The sequence below is a fragment of the Ranitomeya imitator genome, chromosome 2 (genome assembly GCF_032444005.1).
Source record: "Ranitomeya imitator isolate aRanImi1 chromosome 2, aRanImi1.pri, whole genome shotgun sequence".
Lineage (NCBI taxonomy): Eukaryota > Metazoa > Chordata > Amphibia > Anura > Dendrobatidae > Ranitomeya > Ranitomeya imitator.
The window spans coordinates 33,358,791-33,376,450 of record NC_091283.1 but is presented as its reverse complement, the minus strand read 5'-3'; the positions used below and the strand labels follow the sequence as shown (position 1 = coordinate 33,376,450).

Here is a 17,660-nt window from a genome sequence, read left to right as displayed (position 1 = left end):
AGTGGAGGAAGTGTTAAATACAGAGGTTTGTCCTATGGTTCTTGAGAATTCCAAGACTTGTGGAGCAGCCCCTTGACCACCTGCTCACACAGCCACCAGAGTCACCCAGTGCCCTGTCAGCGAAATGCCCCTGCCCATGTTTACTTGTCCAGGTGTCACTGGTGAAATGCACCCTGGCAAACATACATTTTTTCAGGGAATGACATGCTGGTGTAGCGAAGGCACAGCTTTCTTAAGAGACATAATGGTGACTTGGCAACTTGTACTGGGGTACTGTGGTGGCCATCAACTTTCTGAAACTGTCTGTATCCACCAGGCAGATTGGAGGTGGTGGAGTTCAAGCCCTTAGCTTTCCCATGTGTAGGAGGAAACATTATTTTACGTGACCACAACTGTGGGACCGAGGGCTGGCTGCTGTGCTGAGAGAGGGAACAGGACAAACTACTATGAGTGAGGTGCAGGCATAGATGTTATGGTGGATTGATAAAAATGTGTTGTACTAGGTGACACAAACAGCAGGCATATTCACTTCCATAACATCTGATGGGCTCTTACTCACCCCGACATAAGCAGATAACCAAGTGGATTTTCTGCAGCTGGAGACCTGTGTGAGAACACATGTCATGGTGACAGAGGAGGAAAAAGCAGCAGATGTGGTTGAAGGAATGGCCGGTGGTTGGCGAGGCCCATTAGTCTGCATTTTAGCGCAGTGAGATTTTCAGACTAAGGCATGTTGATCCTGCATGTACCGTTTCATGCATGTAGTTGTCAAAGTATTGCAATTTTATCCTCTACTGAGTTTTCTTTTGAAAATTTGGTAGAAAATGTGAGTTGGGTCATCTTTTACTATCTCAAAAAAGTTCCAGGTTAGGCAACCCTTGCAGGCCCTGCCAACTGCACACTCATGACTGGTGCTGGCCGCAGACAGAGTTTTGACTGAGGATGCAGTGCTTATCGTGGTTACATTACTTTGTGTCTGTGTGGGAAGCTGCAACATAACATCATTATCCTCTGTGTTCTCACACTCCTCACCATGAGAATCACCCTCCTCCTGTTCCAGCCCAGACACTACAGTACAGTCAATAATAGAAGCAGTAAGAAGCTTTTGCACTCAATTCAATGAGTGTAGGTGCCCAGAAGGAAAAACATTATATAGTAATAGAAAACACCTCCGAGACTCAAAAAAAGGGATAATTCTTGAGAATATTCTGTGTAACAAGATAATCTTTATTTACAGCTGATATATAACATGGACAAGACAAAATTTGCGACGTTTCAGCTCTCAGGCCTTTATCGAGGATATCTATAAACGAATCAATATAAAAGAAAATAAATAAATACAGTGCCTTGCGAAAGTATTTGGCCCTCTGGAACTTTTCAACCTTTTCCCACATATCATGCTTCAAACATAAAGATACCAAATGTAAATTTTTGGTGAAGAATTCAGTGCAGCAAACTCCCTCCAGAAGTTCATTGTGGATCTCTGAATGATTCAATGTTGTCCTAAATGCCTAATGATGATAAATATAATCCGCCTGTGTGTAATCAAGTCTCCGTATAAATGCACCTCCTCTGTGATAGTCTCAGGGTTCTGTGTGAAGCACAGAGAGCATCATGAAGACCAAGGAACCCAACAGGCTGGTCCGTGATACTGTTGTGGAGGAGTTTAAAGCCGGATTTGGATCCAAAATGATTTCCAAAACTTTAAACATCTCAAGGAGCACTGCACAAGCGATCATATTGAAATGAAAGGAGTATCATACCACTGCAAATCTACCAAGACCCGGCCGTCCCTCTAAACTTTTATCTCAAATAAGGAAAAGACTGATCAGAGATGCAGCCAAGAGGCCCATGATCACTTTGGATAAACTGCAGAGATCTACAGCTGAGTTGGGACAGTCTGTCCATAGGACAACAATCAGTCGTACACTGCACAAATCTGGCCTTTATGGAAGTGTGGCGAGAAGAAAGCCATTTATAAAAGATATCCATAAAAAGTGTCATTTAAAGTTTGCAACAAGCCACCTGGGACACACACCAAACATGTGGAAGAAGGTTCTCTGGTCAGATGAAACCAAAATCGAACTTTTTGGCAACAATGCCAAACGATATATTTGGCGTAAAGGCAACACAGCTCATCACCCTGAACACACCATCCCCACTGTCAAACATGGTGGTAGTAGCATCATGGTTTGGGCCTGTTTTTCTTCAGCAGGGACAGGTAAAATGGTTAAAGTTGATGGGAAGATGGATGGAGCCAAATACAAGACCATTCTGCAAGAAAACCTGTTGGAGTCTGCAAAAGACCTCCCAAACATAAAGCAAAATCTACAATGGAATGTTCACAAATAAACATATCCAGGTGTTAGAATGGCCAAGTCAGAGTCCAGACCTCAATCCAATCGAGAATCTGTGGAAAGAGCTGAAAACTGCTGTTCACAAACGATCTCCATCAAATCTCACTGAGCTCGAGCTGTTTACCAAGGAAGAATGGGCAAGAATTTCAGTCTCTTGATGTACAAAACTGATAGAGACAAACCCCAAGTGACTTGCAGCTGTAATCGCAGCAAAAGGTGGGGCAGCAAAGTATTAAGTTAAAGGGGCCAAATAATATTGCACACCCCACTTTTCAGCTTTTGAATTTCCACAAAAATTTAATATAACCAATAAATTTCGTTCAACTTCACAATTGTGTTCCACTTGTTGCTGATTCTTCTTGGTATCTTTATGTTTGAAGCATGATATGTGGGAAAAGGTTGAAAAGTTCCAGGGGGCCGAATCCTTTCGCAAGGCACTGTATTCACAAATAAACTGAAGCATATCACTTCTATGCAAAAAACAGGTTATGGTACAAGATCTGTATGTCATATATCATAAAATAATAAAGGATGTAACTACCTTTACATCAAAATGTATTATTCAAGGGTACAAAATAACATAATAAGGAAAAAATTCATAAACCAGGGGTTGTTAGATAAAGTGAACAAAACATTTTAAGCCAATGAGATCAACATCAAAACTCACATTGCTAAAGTAAATATCTGCCAAGAGAACACTTACATTCCCTGAAAGGTTATAGCATATGGAAAGTCCACAGAGTCCCAGGAAGGGAAGATCAGAGTAAAGGCACAAGATAAGAAAGAAAGAGTAAAACTACCAAAGCACATCATGTAAATCAGGCGAAAAATAGCAGGAAAAGCTGTCAGAAAACACAATGAATCACAGACAAACATCAGAGAAGGATAAGATGAATCGGCGCTCATGGCGTGCTTGCAGCCAGGAGCAGAGTAAAAAGTGTGAGGAAACTCTCGTGCAGAGAGGGTTTAAAAAGACCAACATGGTAAACTACTTCCGGGTGAAACACTACAGTACAGTCCGCATGTGACTCTGATATCTGAGTCCCATCAGGATCACCTCCAACCCCAGTGGTTAACGTCTGGTGATGAGGGTCTGGGTTCTGCTCAAACCCTACTTTGTCCTTCCCAGAACCAAAATGAAAAGATTTTGGGCATTGGTGCAGATGCTTTCCTCCTCTGGATTTTGTGAATCTTTAGAGCTGACCTCTGATGCCCGTGGAATAGAATGTGTGAGCAGCTCTGCAGAATGGCCCATCTGTGCTTCCCCTCAGTCCCTTGGGTATTTGGAAATTTGTGGTGCAAAGAGAAACAAGAGTGATTGGTGTGCTGCCTCTAAGGATTGTACTGTGTGTGATGGATCGGTGGAGGAAGAGGAGGAGATGCCACTTGATGCAGCACTTGCCATCCACTGGAGCACATGCAGATGTTGTCAGTGGTCTTTGAATAGGGTAAGACAGTGTTTGCTCAGTTGAGGTTTCATTAACCCCTTTCTGACCTCGGACGGGATAGTACGTCCGAGGTCAGAAGCCCCGCTTTGATGTGGACTCCGGCGGTGAGCCCGCATCAAAGCCGGGACATGTCAGCTGTTTTGAACAGCTGACATGTGCCCGCAATAGCGGTGGGTGAAATCGCGATTCACCCGCTGCTATTAACTAGTTAAATGCCACTGTCAAATGCTGACAGCGGTATTTAACACTAGGATTACTGGTATAGTCATTTTGACTACTTACTTGCATTAGTTCTAGTCAGGGTTCACGACTCCAGTAGTCCTAGTGTTAACCAGCGCTTCCGGCCAGAAATGAGCACATCGCTGACCCCCGTCACATGATCGGGGGTCAACGATGCATCAGAATGGTAACCATAGAGGTCCTTGAGACCTCTATGGTTACTGATGCCGGCCTGCTGTGAGCGCCCCCCTGTGGTCGGCGCTCATGGCACACCTGCAATTCAGCTACATAGCAGCGATCTGATGGTCGCTGCTATGTAGCAAAGGCGATCGAGTTGTGCCTGCTTCTAGCCTCCTATGGAGACTATTGAAGCATAGCAAAAGTTAAAAAAAGTTAAATAAAATGTTAAAAAATATATATATAAAAGTTTAAATCACGCCCCCCTTTCGCCACATTCAAAATAAATCAATAAAAAAAATCAAACCTACACATATTTGGTATCACCGCGTTCAGAATCGCCCAATCTATCAATAAAAAAAGGATTAACCTGATCGCTAAACAGCTTAGCAAGAAAAAAATTCAAAACGCCAGAATTACGTTTTTTTGGTCGCCGCGACATTGCATTAAAATGCAATAACGGGCGATCAAAAGAACGTATTTGCACCAAAATGGTATCATTAAAAATGCTAGCTCGGCACGCAAAAAATAAGCCCTCACCCGACCCCAGATCATGAAAAATAAAGACGCTACGGATATCGAAAAATGGCACAATTTATTTTTTTTAGCAAAGTTTGGAATTTTTTTTCACCACTTAGATAAAAGAGAACCTAGACATGTTTGGTGTCTATGAACTCATAATGACCTGGAGAATCAAAATATCATGTCAGTTTTAGCATTTAGTAAACCTAGCAAAAAAACAAACAAACGAAAAACAAGTGTGGGATTGCACTTTTTTTGCAATTTCACCGCACTTGGAATTTGTTTCTCATTTTTTAGTACACAACATGCTAAAACCAAAGGTGTCGTTCAAAAGTACAACTTGTTTCGCAAAAAAACAAACCCTCACATGGCCATATTGATGGAAAAATAAAAATGTTATGGCTCTGGGAAGGAGGGGAGTGAAAAACGAGCACGGAAAAACGGAAACTCCCAAGGTCATAAAGGGGTTAATATTAACACCTAACCCACGTAGACATCGAACACCAAGCCTATTCTCCCTTCCAGAGCGACCTCGCTTTTTCCCACTCATGCTGCATGTACCCTTCCCCTCTTGTAACCTGCTGTTTCATTAGATCATTAGGCCCAGACCTGTCAGTCACCTGTCACTAAATGAACAATCACTATTTATTTTCTTAGATAGTGTGTCTAAACAACACTTTTATACCTAACGATTTTTAAGAGGAAATGTGGCCTTCTGATTTCTCACTGAAACGCAGTTTTATCACAAGGTATTTGGATTTGAAAATTGGCCCTCCTGGCTGCACCCCAATATTTGGACTAATGTTTTAAAGGGGAAATCTGGCCTTATGATCTGTCACTGAAACACAGTTTTATTCCAAACAATTTGGATTAGCAAATTGAGCCTCGTGACTGCCCCCAAATATTAGGTCTAATGATTTTTAAGTGTAATTGTGGCCTACTGATTTCTCAATGAATCACAGTTTTATCACAACCTATTTGGATTAGCATACTGAGCCTCCTGGCTGCACCCCAATATTAGGCCTAACAATTTTAACTGGAAATTTGGCCTTCTGATTTCTCTGTGCAACACAGTTTATCCCAAAGAATTTGGATTAGCAAATAGGGCCTCCAGGCTGCACCCAAATATTAGGCCTACCGATTTTCAAGTTGAAATCCGGCCTTCTGATTTCTCACTGAAACACAGTTTTATCACAAACAATTTTGATCAGCAAATGGGGCCTCCTGGCTGCACCCCAATATATACTTATAGGCTTAATGATTTTTAAGAGGAAACGTGGCCTTCTGATTTCTCAATGAAGCGCAGTTTTATCACAAATGGTTTGGATTAGCAAATTGGGCCCCCTAGCTGCACCCCAATATTAAGCCTAATGATTTTTAAGAAGAAATGTGGCATTCTGATTTCTCACTGAAACACAGTCTTATCACAAACAATTTGGATTAGCAAATGGGGCCTCCTGAGACTGCAAAAGAGTTTTAGCACAATCTTGCTAGATTTTTGAAGATCAATTTCACACAGGACAGGATCCTATCTAGGTAAATGACAACTTCACTTTCAGCAGCAGCACTAGCAGTATGTCTGCATTATGACACTGAGTAAATGGCGCCAGCAAAATAAGATGTCCACTTTTTATATGGACATGGACATGTGACTTCGGCAGCCAATCACAGAAGATCTTGTGTTGTGACATTGTAGATGGTTTCTGTGCCTTGATTGGCTGCCAGAATGTACACACCCACCCCTAGTCACACACCCTCCCCTCATCAAACAGGTCCCCCATCCCACCTGCTAATCATACAGCACCAATATCCTAGCCAAAGTCATAACAAAAGGATTAGTGAAAATGCGATGCTTCACCAAACTGTGACCGAATTTTGCCAACTTTTAGTAAAAATGCTCAGGAAACCGAACACGAATCCAAATGTTTTACACTCATGCCAAATTTGAGATTGGGAAAACATTTTCTGAACAAGTTCACTCATCTCTGGTCACAACATCCTGATGTCATGAAATACATTGTAACTTTGCAGTAGCGTAGCTAGGGTTCGATGGGCCCTGGTGAAAAATTGGGACCTGGGCCTCCACCTGTATGTTGGTCAGATGTATGGGACCTTGTAGCATTCTAGAGCCTAAAACAACATGCATATTCACTCCTGATGTAATAATGTCCCTCTGCTCTGTCTCATTCCAGTAACAATGTCCCCATCCTGGCCCTTTCCTGAACCAATATCCCCATCCCGGGCCTCTTTCTGTAATAATGCCCACCATGCTATTACAATGTCCCCATCCTGGGGCTCTTCCTGGTATTATTTCCCCCATCTTAGGCTGCTTCCTTGTGTAATGTCCCCCATCCTGTGCCACTTCCTGATATAATATCCCCCATCCTAGTTCCTTCCTGTAATAATGATTCCCTCCATCCTTGGCTCCATTCTATAACAATGTCCCCCGTCCTGAGCCTCTTCCTAGTATAATGTCACCATCCTTAAAAATAAACAAACCATTATTCTTACCTTTCGAGGATCCAGTTGCAATAGGCATTGATGTCGGAAGGCCACACTGGCATGGTCCCAGTTGCGGCAGTGCGAACAGTGGTGATAAGATGATGTGCTTGACAAGGAACCTTGAGGAGCAGAAGGGCGGGAGAGGTGAGTGGTAAAGTGAGTATAATTATTATTAAAATGTTTTAACCTTTTGATGGCCCTTTTAGGTTCAGGAAAATGGCAGCCATAGTATTTGTAAATTCAACTCCAACATATTTGCCCTTTTATACGCACTAGGTTTCCCAATAAACATCAGGTCGTATTTTCAAAGCATTCTATAAAAACAACTGCGATTGTGTCATAGCATCCACAGTGCCCCCATCAATCAGAAGACCCCAGAGAACAACCAGACGTTCCTCAAGCCAGTCATAAGATGCGTCAACATGCCAACCATTTTTATCTCTTCTCAACCAAGGAGCAGAAAGAGGTGCCAGACTAAGCAAGGTTGTGGCTACCGTTTGAACCAAAAGAGGAGATACTTGGTTACCTACCAACCTGTTGAAGCAGAGAAATGTGAGTACCCAGATATCACCTCTGCATATGCCTTTTTGGGTGTTGCTATAACAGTAGGTTTTATTTCCAAATAAAAATTTTACTAAAAAATTATTTCTGGAATGAACTTTAAGTCTCTGTGAAGATGACTGTACCACATAAGCAGAATGTCAGGTTGCACTTTCTGTGTTAACGGGTGAAATCAGGGCACGGCACAGAACTGGTTCCCATTAAGTAAGGTAGGTGTGGCGAACTCGCTCGTATATAAAGTTTTCCTGGCACAATGTAAACAGTGAAAGCAGTTCTTCCAAAATGTCCTACCTCCTGCTGCTCCTGGTCGTCTGTCTACAATTCACTGGTGAGTCCTAGTACGTTTTCGGCCACTTGGGTGAGAAAGGCTACGTCCATTTGGTGGGCTTCGAAGGGTCACCTTGTGTTTTTGGGGGTAGTATTATTGCGTGCATGTGTTTCACAGAGTTAAATTAACTCATTGAGAGTTTTGTTTACAGTATTTAATGGATGAAAGCCACTTCGGATATTTCCTGTCAATGGAAGCCATAATATATATATACTGTATATATATATCGTAGGAAAACATAAAAGCCTTGTCGAATCTAAATTTTAAGAAAGTTTTTAAAAAATGTTATGTTTGGAACATCTGTTTTATATATTTTAGAGGACATTTATTTATTATATTTATAACTAGTTAAGAACTGTTTTCTCCAGTTCATTAAGATCTATAAGGGTAACTTTTTACAAGCTAGAAATACTTATTGCCATAGTTTTATTCCTGAATCGTTTGCGAAGATTCCCCGGATTAAGATCCTATTTGGTCTGTGCCAAGGGTGAGGCCTGATTTCTTAGGAACATACATGGTAGTGTTATGCGTGGAATGTGGAATTATGGCTCGTCCTCGGACGCTATTAAAGATGAGGCATCCTCTGATTTTAATATTCATTACTTTAATGAAAAATCTACTTCCTGTATAAAATTAATTTGAGTGTTGACCTAGTTTTATCTGAACATAGTTTAACTAGTTTGACTTGTAGTATGAATCCATCGCCAAGGAATGCTTATGATATACAGACAGATTTATCAAAAGCATAATTTTAGCAACATGACTTGGATGGACGGCTGATAAATATTATATTATTCACTCATGTTGAGCAGAGTAATATTAACTAGTGATGAGCGAATAAACTCGTTACTCAAGATTTCTCGAGCACGCTAATGTGTCCTCCGAGTATTTTTTAGTGCTCGGAGATTTAGTTTTCATCGCCGCAGCTGAATCATTTACATCTGTTAGCCAGCATAAGTACATGTGGGGGTTGCCTGGTTGCTCGGGAATCCCCACATATAATCAAGCTGGATAAGAGATGTAAATCATTCAACTGCGGTGATGAAAACTAAATCTCCGAGCACTAAAAAATACTCGGAGGACACCCGAGCGTGCTCGGGAAATTTCAAGTAACGAGTATATTCGCTTATCAATAATATTAGCAAGAGGATGGGGCCTTTCCATAGTTCAAATCCCCATAGAGAGGAAAGAGAGATTCTGGGGGATCAATTTCAAGGGGGCCAGTGACAATGTTCACTTCCTTAGTGACTACTTAGAGCATACTACACCTATCTTCTCCATCACAGACGCATGCTAAGGCTGTTAAATGACAGGGAGAGAAAGCTAAACCAGACCCCCAAAAACTCCTGCTGAGTAACCTACTGGATATAAAGAATGATCAAAAATACCGCTACTTTCCTAGACGACCAGGGAAGTAAAAACTATTCCAATTTACACCCAAGATTTTAATGGTTACTACTATAAACACTGGCGCTTGCAGGAACCATTCTATTGGGTGGCAGCTGGATGGGAGCCCTGAGAACCACCTCCTACTTGAAGGCATCTGAGGGTCTTCTTTTGATTAGTTGGCCTGACATGACATCTCAATCACACGCCAATGATGGCACCACCAGGTCGGCTAATCAAAAGGGGAGCAGGGGATACTGACAGGTAGGAGCAACTACAGATTATGGACTTGAAAACCAAAAGAACAGAGACACAAGCAGCCATATGGTCCCATAAAATACATTTTATTAAATATAAAAGATAAAATTCACCAAACACGAAACAGGTGTACAAAGGGGAAATAACAGTACGCACTCATGGAAATGACAAGAAATAGGCCTGGAAAGCGATCCATAGACCACACTGCTGAACTAGCAAAATGCTAGAGAAAAGTCTTCCATATCACATGTGAATAGGATATTGGTATTATATTGCAAGGCCAGTGCCCACATGCAAGGAATATTAAGGTCTACGCATAGTGCAACGATCTACTTATCAGGGGGACCCCCTGATGAAGGAGCGGTGCGCTCCGAAACGCGCGTTGGGGTGAGGCCTGCCTGTGCGTTCCCTGGACCACCATTGCCTGCTGTAAGTAGATCGTTGCACTATGCGTAGACCTTAATATTCCTTGCATGTGGGCACTGGCCTTGCAATATAATACCAATATCCTATTCACATGTGATATGGAAGACTTTTCTCTAGCATTTTGCTAGTTCAGCAGTGTGGTCTATGGATCGCTTTCCAGGCCTATTTCTTGTCATTTCCATGAGTGCGTACTGTTATTTCCCCTTTGTACACCTGTTTCGTGTTTGGTGAATTTTATCTTTTATATTTAATAAAATGTATTTTATGGGACCATATGGCTGCTTGTGTCTCTGTTCTTTTGGTTTTCATATATTGATTGGCAGCTGGCCCAGAATATTTATCCATATATAGCATATAGTACTTTGTAGATTCCATTGTGTTATTGGATTTTACTATTCTTAATATGCTGGCTTTAGTATTATTAGATTATGGACTTGGCTGATGGAGCGGGTGTTTGGAGTCTATTCTCACCGACTCCATACACATTAGATGAAAGTCTGCCGAATTCGACATCAGCCAACCATTGGATGCGTATCGGGCCTCAGGGGAGAGGAGAATCGGACAGATAGTATTTCAATATCCAACCCTTTTGTTATCAAAGGGGATAAGGCAAAGTTAGGGGTGTCTGTGACAACACAAAACTAATTCTCATATATATGGAGAGGTGGGGAGAGAGAGCTTTCTGCCAAATATTTGGCCAACATCTCTCTCGTGTATGGCCAACTTTAGACAACCAGTGAAATTGTACTAACCAAAATGCCATTTTAGGATGTATAACCAACTTGAAATACCCAGATTTTTCAGCCTTATTGTATTCTCATCACACAAAGTTTGCAAGCAAAGTATAAATGGTTTGGTGGCCACATACTGGCATTCTTAGAGGTTTTATGTTATCTTCAAAATTCTTCCTTTAAAATTAATATCATCTCTTTTCTGTGTTACAGGGTCTCTTTGTTATTCATACAGTAAGTATACAAGACAGTAGAAGAAAGATGTTATAACTGCTCTGGTTAGGATTCGGCAACTGGAATCTTCTTGACTTCAAGAACTAAGTGCTCAAGTTCTACAAGTTGTGACTGGTTTATACATGGCCATGATTCTGTTTGAATCGATTGGAGGGCCTCTGCTCATCAACATTTGTAATTCCCATTAATCCTAACTTTAAAAAGCCTGCACATGGAAGAACCAAATTTCTTGAAAACCTGTATATGACCTCTTATTTGATGTTTATTTCCAAATGTCAAAACTACTTTACCACACTTAACCAATGTAACTCTCACAACATTTTTGATTGATGTGTCTGAATTTTCAAATTGTCACAGAAAGTGATGTATCAGATACAAAAGATCCTCACTATACCAATCAGTGCAGGTTCCAGAAATCAAACCCCCACCAATTAGTAAGTTGTCACCTACCCTGTGGATAGGCAATATCTGCACTGGACAATCCCTTTAAAGATCCATTACGTAAAACAATTTTGTAATTCAAAAACATTTAGGGCTCACATTATGTGTGGACTTCTATCACTTTTACTGAGCCAAACTTACGAAAGATATCTATACTTTAGATGCCTCTAGATTGTATAACAAGTACACTGATGTTGAGAAGAATAGAAAGTAAGCAAGAAAATCTCAGTTTGAGAGCCAAAGGAAACATGTGGATTTCAGCTGTTTCAACTCCTTCTTCTTTAACTCCAAGTCTATTTTCTTTTCCAACTGATCTGTTTTTGTCATTCTATTTCGACTCCTTCTTACTCCTTCTTCCACTCCTTGTTTTGCTTCATTTTACCCATTTTTTCTCAATTTTTCTCTCTCATTTTTACTACTCAATCTGCTAACCCTTCTCCTTCTTCTATTTCCTCTACTCATTCTTTCAAATGTGCTTCCCATTTTTCTTCTCCTTATTCCTCTACTCCCTCTTTTACCACTCCTTTTTAATTTTTCTTCTACTTTTTCTAGGAATTCTTTTAATTTTACTTCTCTTTTTTTCTACACCTAGTTCCTCTGCTTCTTTTACTAATCTTTTTTCTACTAAATACTCTACTTTTACGTAACGCCTTCGTCGTCTAGTCATTTTTTTCTCTCCTTCATTCGCATGTGATTGTGATTTACATTGAAATCTATGGCGAGTGAGTATTGTGCTACTTGTGACCAGTGAGAGAAAACCCAACAAATTTCGAAGCATTTGCGAATCTGTGCCACAATTGAAGGAAGTTGCCCTTCACGGTGCAACACCATAGGAAATCATTACTTCCGATGCCACAATGTGACAATGCGATTTCGGTGCCATACAATACGTGTTATGTAGACCCATACAACTTTTTCATCTTTTACTTTCTTCTTCTAATTCTCCTCCCTTTTCCAAACTTTATTCTTATCCTTTTTTGTTCATTTGTTACCTCTTCTCCTTCACTTTAAAGTTTTACTGTAGAACACTCATTGCCCACAATATATCTACGAAGCTAATAAAGGTGGATTGTGAAAAGTTATTTATTAGCGTTGACCAACACACACCAACATATTCGCTCAGACTTTACAAAGAATGCATTAACACTTTATTCCCTATTATAAGCAAGAATGAGAAAGAACGGGGACATTTAGTTTTGACGGGAGCGTCACTCTGATGAGGCTACAATTTTCGCAAAACTTATTACAACCTGCAAACTTGTTTTTTTTGCCCGCAGACATATCTGGTCTAGTATCATAATTGATTCACTTTGTTATACAAAATTCAGGAGAGAAAAAAAAAGCAAATTGAGAATGATGTTTAATTTTGACATGGCATTTGACCACAGATGGTGAGGATCAGATATTTTTTTGGTCTATTTAGTAAGAACCCTGAGAAAAGATTAAGAACCTCAGTCAGCTTTTACTGGACAGCTTTTCATTAAAATGGGCTTAAAAAATATTAAGCATTTTAGAAAATCAAACAGATTATGGGTTAATAATTATAATACTAATAATTACCCCATATCACATAAAAAATGAAAAAATAAATTTTAGTTCTGAACATCCATTAATCCGAGAATGGAAGCAGATGAGTGGATCTTGTAAGTTTCCAGCTTGTGTCTGAATTTGGTATTTGAGATCCTTCTTTACGCGACTTTTCCTTACACGACTATAACATTTTTGTCTTTCCTTTTTCCTAATACAGATGATGTCCCAACATGGGGAATCGTGTGTCTGGCACTTATGGGTACAGTTCTGGTCCTGATATTCATTGCCTTTGCCATCATAGTAAGTAAAATGGAAATTTTCACAAGAAAGGAAAAGTTCTAAGGGTTTTCTTGATTGTATTTTCTTTAAAAATTAGACCAGATCCTTCTGATACTCGACCGTCCCTCCCTTGACCTTTTATAATCCATGGCCAGATTAAAGTTTGTGAAGGCCTCTGGACTAATTAAAGTCTTTAGGACTTATGGAGACAACCAAGTGTAAGCCACAACCAACAATAAATACTCCTTCACCTATCATTGGCTGTATAGAATCAATAGATGCCTATATTCCCATAAAGTAGAGTTCCCAAGATGAACAATGCTCATACATTGGCTTCCATGGGGTGAAACAAAATAATATTCTGGTAAGGGTTCTATAAAAACATTGGCCTTGCCAGAAAAAGGTTGGTGATGGAGGATCTTTTCCTCCTACCAATCACCTCCTTAGTTAATTGTATTACACCTACTCTGATATTTACCATGTGATAATTTTATTTTTGAAGGACCATTCTTCCCTCTCAAAAATGTTTTCGCCCTATATATTTTTCAAAGCCCAATATTTGTCATTTTACCTTGCCCATTGTTTGTAAAGTTTGTGCCACGATTTGCATCTCTCAAGAACGAAATTTGGTATTGATGGCCTTCATCTTTATCTTACAGCTTGCTCTTCGACGTAGACACCGATGAAAAAAGATGAGGAACATCAAGAATAGTTCTACATGAAGGGATGATGCCGCATCAGATTTCCTTAAGATTTTCTACAGATAAAAATCAAATGTTGTAGTCCGTAAATGATATTTCACGTTAAATTTTTGGGATTCTTTCAATCTTTCATAATTCTCTAGATTTATTCATCATTTTATCACTGCTCAGGGCAATCACTAAGACAAATATATAATTGAAATAGGTGACAATTGTTGAGTTGACGCTGAATTTTCACTTCAAGGCAATGTGTTTAAAAGCAGAAAAATAAATGATAATGGACTGGTGTCAGAAGTGGACAGTAAATATAACATGGAGTTTTACATAAAAGAGATGCCAGAAGCCGCTCACACTCCCTGGACATTCAAACCAAGGTTTCACCTATTTTTTCACCTTCTTGAACTGTGGTCACTTTAGAAGAAGCCAATCTGGGCATGCTCAGTGTCAATTTTCTCAGAATGGTGACATTCATACTATATATGGAAATTTTAATAACAAAATTACTATTGTTAGAATTTTCTCAAAGAGAAAAATGTAAAAATAAACAAAAGCCTATTGACTAAAATTATGTCTGTTTTCTATAGTTTTTTTTTTCATTATTATATATTTATACTATCAGTGCCTACATTTCTCCAAATCCCTCATGGTTACACTCTGGTCTGTTTTGTTCTCCAGAGGTTACTGCAGTGAAGGCATGCAGCACTCTGTCAAGCTCCACTGACCCTGTATTTTGGTTATCAGTAGGGTTCCTGGGGGGTAACTTATCCACAAATCACATATTAATGACCTATCAATAGCCATGAGTGGTACAATACAAAGCAGAGGAGTATCGAATGGCTTATAAGCCTACTTACCATGACATGTCAGGCATCTCACTTTCTGTAAGGAAAAAACGTTACCCCTTTGGCCTCTCATACAGCCAAAACTGATCACATGCCTTGCACTGAGAAGGGACAACACCAGAAACATGTGTCTGTATAGTGACATTCTGGTTTGGCTTTTATCCTAAGTAATGTGGAAAGGCTCGTTAAATGGTCGATATTGACGATTAGGCTAGGTTCACACTTGCGTTGTGCAGTCCGTTCAACAAATCCGTTAAATGGACTGCACTAACGCAAGTGCCGACTTTGGCACTGCGCTAGCGCAGATGGAGCATCTGCTAGCTCCATCTGCGCTAGCAGTGCGCTAGGAGTGACGGACCCGGAAACGCTGCAGGCCGCATCTCGGGTCCATCACTCAATGACGGCACATTGCTAGCGCACGCCCATTGTGGCCGTGCGCAAGCGATGCGTTCATCATTACAAGTAATGGCGGCGTTAATCGACTACGTTACACCATGTTATGCCACGGTGTAACGTAGTCCATTAAACGGGTTCACACAACGCAGTGTGAACCCAGCCTTAGGGTTGCAACTTCCGAAAGGTGGAATTAGAGTTCAAGTCCTAGTCTTCTCTGAAGACACAATTTGTAAAAAACATGCGATACATCATTCTTTCGTTGTCAGTAGTGATGAGCGAATACTTTCAGCACTATTTATTACTCGCACGAATAGTACGCTATTCGAGCTATTCATTACTTGGCGAGTAATTTGGTATTTGCCTCGGTATATTCGAGTGACCCACCCAGCATGTTTGGCGCTTTATTTGCAGCCAATGAACATGCTGAGCTGGCATGCTAATCACAGTAATGCAGGCGCCATCTTTAATGTGGCATTACTGTGATTGGCTGGCGTTACCGTCATAGGGGATTTTTAATCCCTGCCCATGCATTCTTGCACTCATTGCAGCCTGAAACAGTGTAGGGAGAGCATAATGTGAGTGTAGGGAGAGTGAAAGGAACATATGCGATTTTTTATTTCAAAAAGCTCTTTTAAGAGCTCATGAGGGTGAAGATTAGTTCTTGGCTAGGTTGAGATAGCGTAGGGAGAGATTTAATACGAGGAAGAGTGAAAGGCAGGCACCTGGGTGATATCAGTTCACATCGTCATTGCAAGAACATGCTGGTGATCTCTGCCATTTTTCATTGCGTTGTATAGTTTAGGATTAGGAACAGACTTATGGATTAGGGAGAGATAGGCAGGCTTTCATTCACTACCATAATATACAAATCAGCTCTTTTTAGAGGCAAATAATACTAGATAGTACCAGAATATACAAAACCAATCCTTTTGGAGCTACATAATATTCCTGCGTAGCAGCATATGAAAAAACTTTTTTTTACAAGTAAATAATATTATTCAGTACCAGCATATATTAACATCCATTTTAGAAGCTAATTGATAAATAATATTCCTCGCCTATTGCTTAAATAGCTGATATTTATCTAGCAGTTGTGTGATTGGCGTAAAACCTGCTGAGCTACGAAATTGTCACTACTTACCAGTAATTTCCCTGAGTCTGCTGTTTGGCATGTCTCATAGAGGCAATCTAAAAAATCCCCAAAAGTTTATATTGGTTAAATAGTGTATTTTTATCCAGCAGTAGAGCGACTACCGCAAACCATATGCAGACACGCAAACGCCACAATTTATCAGTGGCAATCATTTGCTGTTGCAGTGTGTCAGCAAGGCAATATAAAAAAATAATAATTTTATTCGCCAGAAGACTCGCTACACTCATCAGGAGGGTGTTAAACTAGAAGAAGAGGGGACGGGAAGAAAAACATTAGACTCGAACAAAGAAGATCCAGGAAAACATACTCAGAAGGGAGGTAAGAACATTTCTAAAACAATCCACAGTGAGGAGATTGGAACAAAACAAAATCCTCTGAACTGCATGCTCGCAAACGCCAGAAGCCTGACAAAGAAGATGGAAGAACTAGAAGCAGAAATATCTACAGGTAACTTTGACATAGTGGGAATAACCGAGACATGGTTAGATGAAAGCTATGACTGGGCAGTTAACTTACAGGGTTACAGTCTGTTTAGAAAGGATCGTAAAAATCGGAGAGGAGGAGGGGTTTGTCTCTATGTAAAGTCTTGTCTAAAGTCCACTTTAAGGGAGGATATTAGCGAAGGGAATGAGGATGTCGAGTCCATATGGGTTGAAATTCATGGAGGGAAAAATGGTAACAAAATTCTCATTGGGGTCTGTTACAAACCCCCAAATATAACAGAAAGCATGGAAAGTCTACTTCTAAAGCAGATAGATGAAGCTGCAACCCATAATGAGGTCCTGGTTATGGGGGACTTTAACTACCCGGATATTAACTGGGAAACAGAAACCTGTGAAACCCATAAAGGCAACAGGTTTCTGCTAATAACCAAGAAAAATTATCTTTCACAATTGGTGCAGAATCCAACCAGAGGAGCAGCACTTTTAGACCTAATACTATCTAATAGACCTGACAGAATAACAAATCTGCAGGTGGTTGGGCATTTAGGAAATAGCGACCACAATATTGTGCAGTTTCACCTGTCTTTCACTAGGGGGACTTGTCAGGGAGTCACAAAAACACTGAACTTTAGGAAGGCAAAGTTTGAACAGCTTAGAGATGCCCTTAATCTGGTAGACTGGGACAATATCCTCAGAAATGAGAATACAGATAATAAATGGGAAATG

General features: G+C 40.3%; 1 long non-coding RNA gene across 1 annotated transcript; it reads left to right on the top strand.

Moving 5' to 3' along the window:
- Nucleotides 1-8,005: 8,005 nt before the first annotated feature.
- LOC138661610 (uncharacterized) lies at nt 8,006-14,668 on the top strand. Its single transcript, XR_011317951.1, has 4 exons — nt 8,006-8,114; nt 11,129-11,149; nt 13,338-13,420; nt 14,059-14,668. It is a non-coding gene; the product is annotated as an uncharacterized lncRNA (long non-coding RNA).
- The last annotated feature ends 2,992 nt before the right edge of the window (nt 14,669-17,660 follow it).